The 18,700-nt window shown below is 31.6% G+C and overlaps 1 long non-coding RNA gene across 1 annotated transcript; it reads right to left on the reverse strand.

Moving 5' to 3' along the window:
* Positions 1 to 1,731: 1,731 nt before the first annotated feature.
* LOC130591949 (uncharacterized) lies at positions 1,732 to 18,678 on the reverse strand. The gene is made up of 2 exons (XR_008969934.1): positions 18,570 to 18,678; positions 1,732 to 2,366 (listed from the first exon to the last, which is right to left on the reverse strand). It is a non-coding gene; the product is annotated as an uncharacterized LOC130591949 (long non-coding RNA).
* Between the last annotated feature and the right edge of the window lie 22 nt (positions 18,679 to 18,700).

The raw sequence follows: 18,700 nt of genomic DNA on the forward strand, positions 1-18,700 counted from the left end.
ATGCAGGTCTGTCTGATCAGGTCAGCATATAATCTTGTCAGGTGCCGGTTAGGTCTGAGTAATCCTAGGTCAGGTTTCGATCAGGTCTGAAGACTGACCCTCACAGGTCGACGAACCAGGTTCAAGTCAGGTCAGAATCAGGTTGACCCAGCAGTCAGATCTATTTCTGACACCACTAGTTGAAATCCACTTACTAACATGTTGCTTTCATTAAATATATATACCACTCTCTCTCTTATTAGACAATTAGTTCATCTTCTCCTTTCTTCCAACTCACTCACCTAGTCACCTCAATATTAACGATTGACCTTCTTAGTTTATAATTTTTATCCATAAAAAAAAAAAATCACAACTTCAATTACAAAAAATGATTACTACATGATAAGTGACAATTATGTCATTTCTAAGAGTAGTTTTTATATTATTTTCATAGTTTTTTTTTTTCATTTATTTCTATTTTTTTGGCTTTATTCTTCTTTTTATATTGTATAATTTAATTGAAAAACTAAAGTTATTTATTAGTTTTTAGCTCTTAATCTCATAATTTATTTATTTTCTCTGTTTTATTAATTTAAGATGGATTAATTTAGTTTTTGTAATTAATTTCTATCTTTTTACCTTTCAGTTACTCTTGTTTTTGTTATTTCTTTTTATATATATTTTTTTTGATTTATGTCTCGTTTCTCCCCCTTGTGTTTGATTTTTCCATGTAGGTAAGCGTTTTAGAGCCATCATGTTCGAGTTTCAAAGTTAGAGTTAATGTGTGGTTTGATGTAGAGTTATTATGCACAACTTAACCTACACCACACCACAAGCCAAGCTAAGCCATTGTGCTCCATAAACTTCACTACACAACTCTTAACCTACACCACACCAAATCCGCCATCCCATTCCCTAAGACCCTAACCCACAACACCAAATCAGCCACCTTCACCTTACCAAACAACACCACTACCTCACAATAATATCAACACCACCACCACCAAATCAGGGTTGCAAATAATGTCCCAGCCAAAATACGAGCGGGTGCTTCGTTCGAACTCACTAAAAAACAAAGAAGTTCCAGACACAACAAGAATTTCACTCTTTAACGTACGCCAAAATCAGACGCTAAAAACGTGGTATCATCAAACGCTAAACTGATTAGCTTCCGCCAACGGACGCTAAATGGCTGACGTAAAACCCCTCGTCGCTAATCCACACATTAGCGTCTGCTAAACGGACACTAATTTAATAGTGTCTAAAATAGCGTCCGCTATTGGACAGACTCAATTTAACGTCCGTTATTTACATTTTACTATTTGCTAGATTGTAGACGCTAATTAGCGTCTGAAATGCTGCAGACACAATTTAACGTCCGCTGTTCAGACGCTAATTAGCGTCGCTTCTGTCTGACACTAATTAGCGACCGTTAATTCAAACGCTAATTAGTGTCTGACACAAGCGGACGCTAATTAGCGTCTGCTAGGTCAGACACTAATTCCTGTGATGTAGATGCTAACAATGAATTATTTTAAATTAAAGTTTTTTCCTTTTGTTCTTACAGCGGACGCTAATATTGTAAAAGCGGACGCTAAATTTGTTTTTTTTATAAAATATTTTTCACCTATTGTAGTATGTGAATATTTTTGAACCTGTTATAGTATTTGAATATTATTTAACCTGTTTCACCTTTCACCAAAGTATACTCAACTACGTCGCTATTGCGTCGAAATCTGCACTGATGACCTGTTTGAATTAATTAAAAATTCATACATGCACAAACATAAGTTAACAGTCTTAACTACATGATATGTTCTCACGTCCCAAAAAATATAAAAAATAGATATTGTAAAGAAGAATAGGAGCCTACGTCGCAAACGCATCTCCACCGCCGGTGGGGGGGGTCTCGAGGCCCGGTAAAGGGGAAAGAACCACCACACTGGCTCATCATCTGGTTGTAGGTCTCCATAGTCTTCCTCATCTGTGCCAAGTACTCCTCATGCACTCTGCGCTCCTCCTCTCTCTCCATTTGCCTGGCGAGGCATTCCTCTTCTCTCCCTTTGCCTTGCAAGGCGCTCCTCTCGTTCCCTTTGTATGGCAAGTCGTTCCTCCTCTCTCTCTTTCTGTATCCGCTCACGTTCTCTTTGCAACTCGAGTCTCTCTTCCTCGAACCTCGCGGACAACTCAGAAACCATGGAAGGAGCGCAACTGGAGGACGAACTACCTCCCCCCCTCGAACACCTCTCAAAGTAAAGGTCTGCACTCGTCCCCAAACCAGGAACCTACCCTTTCTTTCTACCGCCGACAGTCTCAAAGAAAACCTGGTTCGGGGTCTTGTTTTCCCCTCTTTCTTGACATTCAGCAAGAGTCTTATCATAACTTTCCTGCAAGCATGGATTTAGCCAATGAAATTGAGTAAAAGTAAGTCATTTCGAGCCATTTTTAACGGTTTAATGTTCATATAATCAAACCTCTACGTATATTTCAAGTTCTAATGCATCATGCGAGTCTTCAAATACTTAATTAGTCATTCTAAGCAAGTTTATGACACTTAGCCAATGAAAAGGAATAAATTAGTCATTTCGAGCCATTTATTTTGGTTTAATGTTCCTATAATCGAACCTCTACGCCTACTTCAAGTTCTAACGCATCATGCAAGTCTTATAATACTCATTTAAGCTTCATATTACTTGGTTGTATGATTATAAGCAAGTTTATGACACTTAGCCAATAAAAAGGAATAAAAAAGGTCATTTCGAGCCATTTTTTATGTTTAATGTTCCTATAATCAAACTTCTACGCCTATTTCAAGTTTAATGCATCATGCAAGTCTTATATTACTCATTTAAGCATCCTATTACTTTTTGTATGATTATAAGCAAGTTTATGACAATTCGCCAATGAAAAGGAATAAAATAGGTCATTTCGAGCCATTTTTGGTGTTTAATGTTTCTATAATCAAACCTCTACGTCTATTTCCAGTTCTAATGCGTCATGCAAGTCTTATATTACTCATTTAAGTTACCTATTACTTGGGTGTATGATTATAAGCAAGTTTATGACACTTAGCCAATGAAAAGGAATAAAATAAGCCATTTCGAGCCATTTTTTTGTTTTAATGTTCCTATAATCAAACCTCTACGCATAGTTCAAATTCTACTGCATCATGCAAGTCTTATATTACTCATTTAAGCTACCTATTACATAGGTGTAAGATTATAAGCAAGTTTATGACACTTAGCCAATGAAAAGGAATAAAATAGGCCACTTCGAGCCATTTTTTGTGTTTAATGTTCCCATAATCAAACCTCTACGCCTATTTCAAGTTCTAATGCATCATGCAAGTCTTATATTACTCATTTAAGCTACCTATTACTTGGGTGTAAGATTATAAGCAAGTTTATGACACTTAGCCAATTAAAATTAATAAAATAGGCAATTTCGAGCCATTTTTTGTGTTTAATGTTCCTATAATCAATCCTCTACGCCTCTTTCAAGTTCTAATGCATCATGCAAGTCTTATATAACTCATTTAAGCTTCCTATTACTTGACTATATGATTATAAGCAAGTTTATGACACTTAGCCAATGAAAAAGAATAAAATAGGCCATTTCGAGCCATTTTTTTGGTTTAATTTTCCTATGATCAAACCTCTACGCATAGTTCAAGTTCTAATGCATCATGCAAGTATTATATTACTCATTTAAGCTACCTATTACATGGGTGTATGATTATAAGCAAGTTAATGACACGTAGCCAATGAAAAGGAATAAAATATAGACAATTTCGAGCCATTTTTTTAGTTTAATGTTCCTATAAGCAAACCTCTATTCCTATTTCAAGTTCTAATATATCATGCAAGTCTTATATTACTCATTTAAGCTACCTATTACATGGGTGTAAGATTATAAGCAAGTTTATGACACTTAGCCAATGAAAATGAATAAAATAGGTCATTTTGAGCCATTTTTTGTGTTTAATGTTCCTATAATCAAACCTCTACGCCTATTTCATGTTTCAATGCATAATGCAAGTTTAATATGACTCATTTAAGCTTTCTATTACTTGAATGTATGATTATAAGCAAGTTAATGACATTTAGCCAATGAAAAGGAATAAAATAGGCCATTTCGAGCCATTTTTTGTGTTTAATGTTCCTATAATCAAACCTCTACGCATAGTTCAAGTTCTAATGTATCATGCAAGTCTTATAAAACTCATTTAAGCTTCCTATTACTTGGTTGTATGATTATAAGCAAGTTTATGACAATTAGCCAATGAAATGGAATAAAATAGGTTTAAGCAAACCTCTATTCCTATTTCAAGTTCTAATGTATCATGCAAATCTTATATTACTCATTTAAGCTACCTATTACTTGGGTGTAAGATTATAAGCAAGTTTATGACACTTAGCGAATGAAAAAGAATAATATACGCCATTTTGCGCCAATTTTCTGTTTAATGTTCCTATAATCAATCCTCTACGCCTCTTTCAAGTTCTAATGCATCATGCAAGTCTTATATAACTCATTTAAGCTTCCTATTACTTGACTATATGATTATAAGCAAGTTTATGACACTGAGCCAATGAAAAAGAATAAAATAGGCCATTTCGAGCCATTTTTTTGGTTTAATGTTCCTATGATCAAACCTCTACGCATAGTTCAAGTTCTAATGCATCATGCAAGTCTTATATTACTCATTTAAGCTACCTATTACATGGGTGTATGATTATAAGCAAGTTAATGACACGTAGCCAATGAAAAGGAATAAAATATAGGCGACGATTTCGAACCATTTTTTTAGTTTAATGTTCCTATAAGCAAACCTCTATTCCTATTTCAAGTTCTAATGTATCATGCAAGTCTTATATTACTCATTTAAGCTACCTATTACTTGGGTGTAAGATTAGAAGCATGTTTATGACACTTAGCCAATTAAAAAGAATAAAATACGCCATTTGGGCCATTTTTTCTGTTTAATGTTCCTATAATCAATCCTCTACGCCTCTTTCAAGTTCTAATGCATCATGCAAGTCTTATTAACTCATTTAAGCTTCCTATTACTTGCTATATGATTATAAGCAAGTTTATGACACTAGCCAATGAAAAAGAATAAAACATAGCGATTTCGAGCCATTTTTTTGGTTTAATGTTCCTATGAATAAACCTCTACGCATTTCAAGTTCTAATGCATCATGCAAGTCTTATATTACTCTTTAAGCTACCTATTACATTGGGTGTATGATTATAAGCAATTAATGACACTTAGCCAATGAAAAGGAATAAATATAGGCATTTCGAACCATTTTTTTGTTTAATGTTCCTATAAAAAACCTCTACCTATTTCAAGTTCTAATGATCATGCAAGTCTTATATACTCATTTAAGCTTACTATTACTTGGGTGTAACATTATAAGCAAGTTTATGACACTTAGCCAATGAAAATGAATAAAATAGGCCATTTCGAGCCATTTTTTGTGTTTAATGTTCCTATGATCAAATCTCTACGCCTATTTCGAATTCTAATGCATCATGCAAGTCTTATATTACTCATTTAAGCTTTCTATTAGTTGGTTCTATGATTATAAGCAAGTTTATGACACTTAGCCAATGAAAAGGAATAAAATAGGCCATTTCGAGCCATTTTTTGTGTTTAATGTTCCTATAATCAAACCTCTACGCCTATTTCAAGTTCTAATGCATAATGCAAGTTTTATATGACTCATTTAAGCTTCTATTACTTGATTGTATGATTATAAGCAAGTTAATGACACTTAGCCAATGAAAAGAATAAAATAGGCCATTTCGAGCCATTTTTTGTGTTTGATGTTCCTATGATCAAACCTCTACGCCTATTTCAAATTCTAATGCATCATGCAAGTCTTATGTTACTCATTTAAGCTTCCTATTACTTGGTTGTATGATTATAAGTAAGTTTATGACACTTAGCCAATGAAAAGAAATAAAATAGGTCATTTCGAGCCATTTTTTGTGTTTAATGTTCCTATAATCAACATCTCTATGCGTATTTCAAGTTCTAATGCATCATGCAAGTCTTATATTACTCATTTAAGTTTCCTATTACTTGGTTGTATGATTATAAGCAAGTTTATGACACTTAACCAATGAAAAAGAATAAAATACGCCATTTTGGGCCATTTTTTGTGTTTAATGTTCCTATAATCAAACCTCTACGCCTATTTCAAGTTCTAATGCATAATGCAAGTCTTATATGACTCATTTAAGCTTTCTATTACTTGACTGTATGATTATAAGCAAGTTTATGACAATTAGCCAATGAAAAGGAATAAAATAGGTCATTTCGAGCCATTTTTTGTGTTTAATGTTTCTATAATCAAACCTCTACGCCTATTTCAAGTTCTAATGCATAATGCAAGTTTTATATGACTCATTTAAGCTTTCTATTACTTGACTGTATGATTATAAGCAAGTTAATGACATTTAGCCAATGAAAAGGAATAAAATAGGCTATTTCGAGCCATTTTTTGTGTTTAATGTTCTTATAATCAAACCTCTACGCATAGTTCAAGTTCTAATGCATCATGCAAGTCTTATATGACTCATTTAAGATTCCTATTACTTGGTTGTATGATTATAAGCCAGATTATGACAATTAGCCAATGAAAAGGAATAAAATAGGTCATTTTGAGCCATTTTTTGTGTTTAATGTTCCTATAATCAAACCTCTACGCCTATTTCATGTTCTAATGCATAATGCAAGTTTTATATGACACGTAGCCAATGAAAAGGAATAAAATATAGGCGATTTCGAGCCATTTTTTTAGTTTAAGCAAACCTCTATTCCTATTTCAAGTTCTAATTCATCATGCAAGTCTTATATGACTCATTTAAGCTTTTTATTACTTGTTTGTATGATTATAAGCAAGTTTATGACACTTAGCCAATGAAAAAGAATAAAATACGCCATTTTGGGCCATTTTTTCTGTTTAATGTTCCTATCATCAATCCTCTACGCCTCTTTCAAGTTCTAATGCATCCTGCAAGTCTTATATAACTCATTTAAGTTTCCTATTACTCGACTATATGATAATAAGCAATTTTATGACACTGAGCCAATGAAAAAGAATAAAACAGACCATTTCGAGCAATTTTTTTGGTTTAATGTTCCTATGATCAAACCTCTATGCATAGTTTAAGTTCTAATGCATCATGCAAGTCTTATATTACTCATTTAAGCTACCTATTACATGGGTGAATGATTATAAGGAAGTTAATGACACGTAGCCAATGAAAAAGAATAAAATATAGGCGATTTCGAACCATTTTTTTAGTTTAATGTTCCTATAAGCAAACCTCTATTCCTATTTCAAGTTCTAATGTATCATGCAAGTCTTATATTACTCATTTAAGCTACCTATTACTTGGGTGTAAGATTATAAGCAAGTTTATGACACTTAGCCAATGAAAAGGAATAAAATAGGCCATTTCGAGCCATTTTTTGTGTTTAATGTTCCTATAATCAAACCTCTACGCCTATTTCAAGTTCTAATGCATAATGCAAGTTTTATATGACTCATTTAAGCTTTCTATTACTTGACTGTATGATTATAAGCAAGTTAATGACACTTAGCCAATGAAAATGAATAAAATAGGCCATTTCGAGCCATTTTTTGTGTTTGATGTTCCTATGATCAAACCTCTACGCCTATTTCAACTTCTATGCATCATGCAAGTCTTATATTACTCATTTAAGCTTCCTATTACTTGGTTGTATGATTATAAGCAAGTTTATGACACTTAGCCAATGAAAAGGAATAAAATAGACGATTTCGAGCCATTTTTTTAGTTTAATGTTCCTATAATCAAACCTCTATTTCTATTTCAAGTTCTAATGCATCATGCAAGTCTGATATGACTCATTTAAGCTACCTATTACTTGTATATAAGCAAGTTTATAACACTTAGCCAATGAAAAGGAATAAAATAGGTCATTTCGAGCCATTTTTGTGTTTAATGTTTCTATAATCAAACCTTTACGCATATTTCAAGTTCTAATGCATCATGCAAGTCTTATATGACTCATTTAAGCTTCTTATTACTTTTTGTATAATTATAAGCAAGTTTATGACACTTAGCCAATGAAAAGGAATAAAATAGGCCATTTCGAGCCTTTTTTTGGGTTTAATTTTCCTATAATCAAACCTCTACGCATATTTCAAGTTCTAATACATCATGCAAGTCTTATAAGACTCATTTAAGCTTCCTATTACTTGGTTGTATGATTATAAGCAAGTTTATGACAATTAGCCAATGAAAAGGAATAAAATAGGTAATTTCGAGCCATTTTTTGTGTTTAATGTTCCTATAATCAAACCTCTACGCCTATTTCAAGTTCTAATGCATAATGAAAGTTTTATATGACTCATTAAAGCTTTCTATTACTTGACTGTATGATTATAAGCAAGTTTATGACACTTAGTTAATGAAAAGGAATAAAATAGGCCATTTCGAGCCATTTTTTGTGTTTAATGTAACTATAATCAAACCTCTACGCATATTTCAAGTTCTAATGCATCATGCAAGTCTTATACGACTCATTTAAGCTTCCTATTACTTGGTTGTATGATTATAAGCAAGTTTATACCACTTAGCCAATGAAAAGGAATAAAATAGACGATTTCGAACCATTTTTTTAGTTTAATGTTCATATAATCAAACCTCTATTCCTATTTCAAGTTCTAATGCATCATGCAAGTCTTATATGACTCATTTAAGCTACCTATTACTTGGGTTGTATGATTATAGCAAGTTTATAACACTTAGTCAATGAAAAGGAATAAAATAGGCCATTTCGAGCCATTTTTGTGTTTAATGTTACTATAATCAAACCTTTAAGCATATTTCAAGTTCTAATGCATCATGCAAGTCTTATATGACTCATTTAAGCTTCTTACTACTTGTTTGTATGATTGTAAGCAAGTTTATGACACTTAGCCAATGAAAAGGAATAAAATAGGCCATTTCGAGCCTTTTTATTGGTTTAATGTTCCTATAATCAAACCTCTACGCATATTTCAAGTTCGAATGCAACATGCAAGTCTTATAAGACTCATTTAAGCTTCTTATTACTTGGTTATATGATTATAAGCAAGTTTATGACAATTAGCCAATGAAAAGGAATAAAATAGGCCATTTCGAGCCATTTTCTACGCCTATTTCAAGTTCTAATGCATAATGCAAGTCTTATATGACTCATTTAAGATTTATATTACTTGACTGTATGATTATAAGCAAGTTTATGACACTTAGCCAATGAAAAAGAATAAAATAGGCCATTTCGAGCCATTTTTTGTTTAATATTCCTATAATCAAACCTCTACGCATATTTCAAGTTCTAAGGCATCATGCAAGTCTTATATGATCCATTTAAGCTTCCTTTTATTTGGTTGTATGATTATAAGCAAGTTTATGACATTTAGCCAATGAAAAGGAATAAAATAGGCCATTTCGAGCCATTTTTTGTGTTTAATGTTCCTATAATCAAACCTCTACGCATATTTCATGTTCTAATGCATCATGCAAGTCTTATATGACTCATTTAAGCTTCCTATTACTTGGTTGTATGATTATAAGCAAGTTTATGACACTTAGCCAATGAAAAGAAATAAAATAGATGATTTCGAGCCATTTTTTTAGTTTAATGTTCCTATAATCAAACCTCTATTTCTATTTCAAGTTCTAATGCATCATGCAAGTCTTATATGACTCATTTAAGCTACCTATTACTTGGGTTGTATGATTATAAGCAAGTTTATAACACTTAGCCAATGAAAAGGAATAAAATAGGTCATTTCCAGCTATTTTTGTGTTTAATGTTCCTATAATCAAACCTTTACGCATCTTTCAAGTTCTATCATGTCATAAGTCTTATATGACTCATTTAAGCTTCTTAGTACTTGTTTGTATGATTATAAGCAAGTTAATGACATTTAGCCAATGAAAAGAAATAAAATATGTCATTTCGAGCCATTTTTTGTGTTTAATGTTCCTATAATCAAACCTCTACGCAAAGTTCAAGTTCTAATGCATAATGCAAGTCTTATAAGACTCATTTAAGCTTCCTATTACTTGGTTGTACGATTATAAGCAAGTTTATGACAATTAGCCAGTGAAAAGGAATAAAATAGTCATTTGAGCCATTTTTGTGTTTAATGTTCTTATAATCAAACCTCTACGCCTATTTCAAGTTCTAATGCATAATGCAAGTTTTATATGACTCATTTAAGCTTTCTATTACTTGACTGTATGATTATAACCAAGTTAATGACACGTAGCCAATGAAAAGGAACAAAATATAAACGATTTCGAGCCATTTTTTTAGTTTAAGCAAACCTTTATTCCAATTTCAAGTTCTAATGCATCATGCAAGTCTTATATTACTCATTTAAGCTACCTATTACTTGGGTGTAAGATTATAAGCAAGTTTATAACACTTAGCCAATGAAAATGAATAAAATAGGCCTTTTCGAGCCATTTTTTGTGTTTAATGTTCCTATGATCAAACCTCTACGCCTATTTCAAATTCTAATGTATCATGCAAGTCTTATATTACTCATTTAAGCTTCCTATTACTTGGTTGTATGATTATAAGCAAGTTTATGACACTAAGCCAATGAAAAAAAATAAAATAGGCCATTTCGAGCCATTTTTTGTGTTTAATGTTCCTATAATCAATCCTCTACGCCTCTTTCAAGTTCTAATGCATCATACAAGTCTTATATAACTCATTTAAGCTTCTTATTACTTGACTATATGATTATAAGCAAGTTTATGACACTTAGCCAATGAAAAAGAATAAAATAAGCCATTTCGAGCCATTTTTTTGGTTTAATGTTCCTAAGATCAAACCTCTACGCATAGTTCAAGTTCTATGCATCATGCAAGTCTTATATTACTCATTTAAGCTACCTATTACATGGGTGTATGATTATAAGCAAGTTAATGACACGTAGCCAATGAAAAGGAATAAAATATAGGCGATTTCGAGCCATTTTTTTAGTTTAATGTTCTTATAAGCAAACCTCTATTCCTATTTCAAGTTCTAATGTATCATGCAAGTATTATATTACTCATTTAAGCTACCTATTACTTGGGTGTAAGATTATAAGCAAGTTTATGACACTTAGCCAATGAAAATGAATAAAATAGGTCATTTTGAGCCATTTTTTGTGTTTAATGTTCCTATAATCAAACCTCTACGCCTATTTCAAGTTCTAATGCATAATGAAAGTTTTATATGACTCATTTAAGCTTTCTATTACTTGACTGTATTATTATAAGCAAGTTAATGACATTTAGCCAATGAAAAGGAATAAAATAGGCCATTTCAAGCCATTTTTTGTGTTTAATGTTCCTATAATGAAACCTCTACGCATAGTTCAAGTTCTAATGCATCATGCAAGACTTATAAGACTCATTTAAGCTTCCTATTACTTGGTTGTATGATTATAAGCAAGTTTATGGCAATTAGCCAATGTAAAAGGAATAAAATAGGTAATTTTGAGCCATTTTTTGTGTTTAATGTTCCTATAATCAATCCTCTACGCCTATTTTAAGTTCTAATGCATAATGCAAGTTTTATATGACTCATTTAAGCTTTCTATTACTTGACTGTATGATTATAAGCAAGTTAATGACATGTAGCCAATGAAAAGGAATTAAATATAGGCGATTTCGAGCCATTTTTTTACTTTAATGTTCCTATAAGCAAACCTCTATTCCTATTTCAAGTTCTAATGTATCATACAAGTCTTATATTACTCATTTAAGCTACCTATTACTTGGGTGTAAGATTATAAGCAAGTTTATGACACTTAGCCAATGAAAATGAATAAAATAGGCCATTTCGAGCCATTTTTGTGTTTATGTTCCTATGATCAAACCTCTACGCCTATTTCAAATTCTAATGCATCATGCAAGTCTTATATTACTCATTTAAGCTTCCTATTACTTGGTTGTATGATTATAAGCAAGTTTATGACACTTAGCCAATGAAAAGAGATAAAATAGGTCATTTCGAGCCATTGTTTGTGTTTAATGTTCCTACAATCAATCCTCTATGCCTATTTCAAGTTCTAATGCATCATGCAAGTCTTATATTACTCATTTAAGTTTCCTATTACTTGGTTGTATGATTATAAGCAAGTTTATGACACTTAACCAATGAAAAAGAATAAAATACGCCATTTTGGGCAATTTTTTGTGTTTAATGTTCCTATAATCAAACCTCTACGCCTATTTCAAGTTCTAACGCATAATGCAAGTCTTATATGACTCATTTAAGCTTTCTATTACCTGAATGTATGATTATAAGCAAGTTTATGACAATTAGCCAATGAAAAGGAATAATATAGGTCATTTCGAGCCATTTTTTGTGTTTAATGTTCCTATAATCAAACCTCTACGCCTATTTCAAGTTCTAACGCATAATGCAAGTCTTATATGACTCATTTAAGCTTTCTATTACCTGAATGTATGATTATAAGCAAGTTTATACAATTAGCCAATGAAAAGGAATAATATAGGTCATTTCGAGCCATTTTTTGTGTTTAATGTTCCTATAATCAAACCTCTACGCCTATTTCAAGTTCTAATACATAATGCAAGTCTTATATGACTCATTTAAGCTTTATATTACTTGACTGTATGAGTATAAGCAAGTTTATGACACTTAGCCAATGAAAAGGAATAAAATAGGCCATTTCGAGCCATTTTTTGTGTTTAATGTTCCTATAATCAAACCTCTACGCATATTTCAAGTTCTAATGCATCATGCAAGTCTTATAAGACTCATTTAAACTTCCTATTACTTGGCTGTATGATTATAAGCAAGTTTATAACGATTAGCCAATGAAAAGGAATAAAATAGGTCATTTTGAGCCATTTTTGTGTTTAAGTTCCTATAATCAAACCTCTCGCCTATTTCAGTTCTAATGCATAATGCAAGTTTTATATGAATCATTTAAGCTTTCTATTACTTGAATGTATGATTATAAGCAAGTTAATGACATTTAGCCAATGAAAAGGAATAAAATAGGCCATTTCGAGCCATTTTTTGTGTTTAATGTTCCTATAATCAAACCTCTACGCATATTTCAAGTTCTAATGCATCATGTAAGTCTTATATGACTCATTGAAGTTTCCTATTACTTGGTTGTATGATTATAAGCAACTTTATGACACTTAGCCAATGTAAAGGAATAAAATAGACATTTCGAGCCATTTTTTTAGTTTAATTTCCTATAATCAAACCTCTATCCTATTTAAGTTCTAATGCATCATGAAAGTCTTATATTACTCATTTAAGCTACCAATTACTTGGGTTATGATTATAAGCAAGTTTATAACACTTAGCAAATGAAAGGATAAATAGGCCATTTCGAGCCATTTTGTGTTTAATGTTCCTATAATCAAACTTTTACGCATATTTCAAGTTCTAATGCATCATGCAAGTCTTATATTACTCATTAAAGCTACCTATTACTTGACTACATGATTATAAGCAAGTTTATGACACTTAGCCAATGAAAAGGAATAAAATAGGCCATTTCGAGCCATATTTTGGTTTAATGTTCTATGATCGAACCTCTCGCATTTCAAGTTCTAATGCATCATGCAAGTCTTATATTACTCATTTAAGCTACCTATTAATGGGTTTGTTATAAGCAAATTAATAACGTAGCCAATGAAAAGGAAAAATAGGCGATTTCGAGCCATTTTTTTAGTATCCTATAAGAAACCTCTATTCCTTTTCAAGTTCTAATGTATCATGCAAGTCTTATATTACTCATTTAATCTTCCTATTACTTGGGTGTAAGATTATAAGCAAGTTTATGACACTTAGCCAATGAAAATGAATAAAATAGGCCATTTCGAGCCATTTTTTGTGTTTGATGTTCCTATGATCAAACCTCTACGCCTATTTCAAATTCTAATGCATCATGCAAGTCTTATATTACTCATTTAAGCTTCCTATTACTTGGTTGTATGATTATAAGCAAGTTTATGACACTTAGCCAATGAAAAGAAATAAAATAGGTCATTTCGAGCCATTTTTTTGTTTTTAATGTTCCTAGAATCAATCCTCTATGCCTATTTCAAGTTCTAATGCATCATGCAAGTCTTATATTACTCATTTAAGTTTCCTATTACTTGGTTGTATGATTATAAGCAAGTTTATGACACTTAACCAATGAAAAAGAATAAAATATGCCATTTTGGGCCATTTTTTTGTGTTTAATGTTCCTATAATCAATCCTCTACGCCTCTTTCAAGTTCTAATGCGTCATGCAAGTCTTAGATAACTCATTTAAGCTTCCTATTACTTGACTACATGATTATAAGCAAGTTTATGACACTTAGCCAATGAAAAGGAATAAAATAGGCCATTTCGAGCCATTTTTTTGGTTTAATATTCCTATGATCGAACCTCTACGCATAGTTCAAGTTCTAATGCATCATGCAAGTCTTATATTACTCATTTAAGCTACCTATTACATGGGTGTCTGATTATAAGCAAATTAATGACATGTAGCCAATGAAAACGAATAAAATAGGCGATTTCGAGCCATTTTTTTAGTTTAATGTTCCTATAAGCAAACCTCTATTCCTCTTTCAAGTTCTAATGTATCATGCAAGTCTTATATTACTCATTTAATCTTCCTATTACTTGGGTGTAAGATTATAAGCAAGTTTATGAATTAGCCAATGAAAGAATAAAATAGGCCATTTCGAGCCATTTTTTGTGTATAATGTTCCTATGATCAAACCTCTACGCCTATTTCGAATTTTAATGCATCATGCAAGTCTTATATTACTCATTTAAGCTTCCTATTAGTTGGTTCTATGATTATAAGCAAGTTTATGACACTTAGCCAATGAAAAGGAATAAAATAGGCCATTTCGAGCCATTTTTTGTGTTTAATGTTCCTATAATCAAACTCTACGCATATTTCAAGTTCTAATGCATCATGCATGTCTTATAAGACTCATTTAAGTTTCCTATTACTTGGTTGTATGATTATAAGCAAGTTTATGACGATTAGCCAATGAAAAGGAATAAAATAGGTCATTTTGAGCCATTTTTTGAGTTTAATGTTCCTATAATCAAACCTCTACGCCTATTTCAAGTTCTAATGCATAATGCAAGTTTTATGACTCATTTAAGCTTTCTATTACTTGACTGTATGATTATAAGCAAGTTAATGACATTTAGCCAATGAAAAGGAATAAAATAGGCCATTTCGAGCCATTTTTTGTGTTTAATGTTCCTATAAATCTACGCATATTTCAAGTTCTAATGCATCATGCAAGTCTTATATGACTCATTTAAGTTTCCTATTACTTGGTTGTATGATTATAAGCAAGTTTATGACACTTAGCCAATGTAAAGGAATAAAATAGACGATTTCGAGCCATTTTTTTAGTTTAATGTTCCTATAATCAAACCTCTATTCCTATTTCAAGTTCTAATGCATCATGAAAGTCTTATATTACTCATTTAAGCTACCTATTACTTGGGTTGTATGATTATAAGCAAGTTTATAACACTTAGCCAAATGAAAAGGAATAAAATAGGCCATTTCGAGCCATTTTTTGTGTTTTATGTACCTATAATCAAACCTCTACACATATTTCAAGTTCTAATGCATCATGCAACTTTTATATGACTCATTTAAGTTTTATATTACATGGTTGTATGATTATAAGCAAGTTTATGACACTTAGCCAATAAAAAGGAATAAAATAGACGATTTCGAGCAATTTTTTTAGTTTAATGTTGCTATAATCAAACCTCTATTCCTATTTCAAGTTCTAATACATCATGCATGTCTTATATTACTCATTTAAGCTACCTATTACTTGGGTTGTATGATTATAAGCAAGTTTATAACACTTAGCCAAATGAAAAGGAATAAAATAGGCCATTTCGAGCCATTTTTGTGTTTAATGTTCCTATAATCAAACTTTTACGCATATTTCAAGTTCTAATGCATCATGCAAGTCTTATATTACTCATTTAAGCTACCTATTACTTGGGTTGTATGATCATAAGCATGTTTATAACACTTAGCCAATCAAAAGGAATAAAATAGGTCATTTCGAGCTTTTTTTTTTTGGTTTAATGTTCCTATAATCAAACCTCTACGCATTTTTCAAGTTCTAATGCATTATGCAAGTCTTATAAGACTCATTTAAGCTTCCTATTACTTAGTTGTATGATTATAAACAAGTTTATGACAATTAGCCAATGAAAAGGAATAAAATAGGTCATTTCGAGCCATTTTTTGTGTTTAATGTTCCTATAATCAAAACTCTACGCCTATTTCAAGTTCTAATGCATCATGCACGTCTTATATGACTCATTTATGCTTCATATTACTTGGTTGTATGATTATAAGCAAGTTTATGACACTTAGCCAATGAAAAGGAATAAAATAGACGATTTCGAGCCATTTTTTTAGTTTAATGTTCCTATAATCAAACCTCTATTCCTATTTCAAGTTCTAATACATCATGCAAGTCTTATATTACTCCTTTAAGCTACCTATTTCTTGGGTTGTATGATTATAAGCAAGTTTATAATACTTAGCCAAATGAAAATGAATAAAATAGGCCATTTCGAGCCAGTTTTTTAGTTTAATGTTCCTATAATCAAACCTCTATTCCTATTTCAAGTTCTAATGCATCATGCAAGTCTTATATTACTCATTTAAGCTACCTATAACTTGGGTTGTATGATTATAAGCAAGTTTATAACACTTAGCCAAATGAAAAAGAATAAAATAGGCCATTTCGAGCCATTTTTGTGTTTAATGTTCCTATAATCAAACTTTTACACATATTTCAAGTTCTAATGCATCATGCAAGTCTTATATGACTCATTTAAGCTTCTTATTACTTGTTTGTATGATTATAAGCAAGTTTATGACACTTAGCCAATAAAAAGGAATAAAATAGGTCATTTCGAACCTTTTTTTGGGTCTAATGTTCCTATAATCAAACCTCTACGCATTTTTCAAGTTCTAATGCATCATGCAAGTCTTATAAGACTCATTTAAGCTTCCTATTACTTGGTTGTATGATTATAAGCAAGTTTATGACAATTAGCCAATGTAAAGGAATAAAATAGGTCATTTCGAGCCATTTTTTGTGTTTAATGTTCCTATAATCAAACCTCTACGCCTATTTCAAGTTCTAATGCATAACGCAAGTCTTATATTACTCATTTAAGCTTTCTATTACTTGACTGTATGATTATAAGCAAGTTTATGACACTTAGCCAATGAAAAGGAATAAAATAAGCCATTTCGAGCCATTTTTTGTGTTTAATGTAACTATAATCAAACCTCTACGCATATTTCAAGTTCTAATGCATCATGCAAGTCTTATATGACTCATTTAAGCTTCCGATTACTTGGTTGTATAATTATAAGCAAGTTTATGACACTTAGCCAATGAAAAGGAATAAAATAGACGATTTCGAACCATTTTTTTAGTTTAATGTTCCTATAATCAAACCTCTATTCCTATTTCAAGTTCTAATGCATCATGCAAGTCTTATATGACTCATTTAAGCTACCTATTACTTGTGTTGTATGATTATAAGCAAGTTTATAACACTTAGCCAATGAAAAGGAATAAAATAGGTCATTTCGAGCCATTTTTGTGTTTAATGTTCCTATAATCAAACCTTTAAGCATATTTCAAGTTCTATTGCATCATGCAAGTATTATATGACTCATTTAAGCTTCTTATTACTTGTTTGTATGATTGTAAGCAAGTTTATGACACTTAGCCAATGAAAAGGAATAAAATAGGCCATTTCGAGCCTTTTTTTTGGTTTAATGTTCCTATAATCAAACCTCTACGCATATTTCAAGTTCGAATGCATCATGCAAGTCTTATAAGACTCATTTAAGTTTCCTATTACTTGGTTATATGATTATAAGCAAGTTTATGACAACTAGCCAATGAAAAAGAATAAAATAGGCCATTTCGAGCCATTTTCTACACGTATTTCAAGTTCTAATGCATAATGCATGTCTTATATGACTCATCTAAGATTTCTATTACTTGACTGTATGATTATAAGCAAGTTTATGACACTTAGCCAATGAAAAAGAATAAAATAGGCCATTTCGAGCCATTTTTTGTGGTTAATGTTCCTATAATCAAACCTCTACGCATATTTCAAGTTCTAAGGCATCATGCAAGTCTTATATGATCCATTTATGCTTCCTTTTATTTGGTTGTATGATTATAAACAAGTTTATGACACTTAGCCAATGAAAATGAATAAAATACGCTATTTCGAGCCATTTTTTGTGTTTAATGTTCCTATAATCAAACCTCCACGTCTATTTCAAGTTCTAATGCATCATGCAAGTCTTATATTACTCTTTTAAGCTTTCTATTACTTGGTTGTATGATTATAAGCAAGTTTATGACACTTAGCCAATGAAAAGAAATAAAATAGGCCATTTCGAGTTTTTTTTATTTTAATGTTCCGATAAAATAACTTTTTGGTTTATTTCAATTACCTTGATTTGCAGGACTTTGGCATTGATCGGCACTTTTCCTCCAGACTCATCCCTCATGTGTGTGTCGATGTACATGTCCACAGCGGAAGGTAGCACCCCTCCATGTTGTGCGGCCTACACGTTCAAACGCA

Source organism: Beta vulgaris, chromosome 6 (genome assembly GCF_026745355.1).
Source record: "Beta vulgaris subsp. vulgaris cultivar EL10 chromosome 6, EL10.2, whole genome shotgun sequence".
Lineage (NCBI taxonomy): Eukaryota > Viridiplantae > Streptophyta > Magnoliopsida > Caryophyllales > Amaranthaceae > Beta > Beta vulgaris.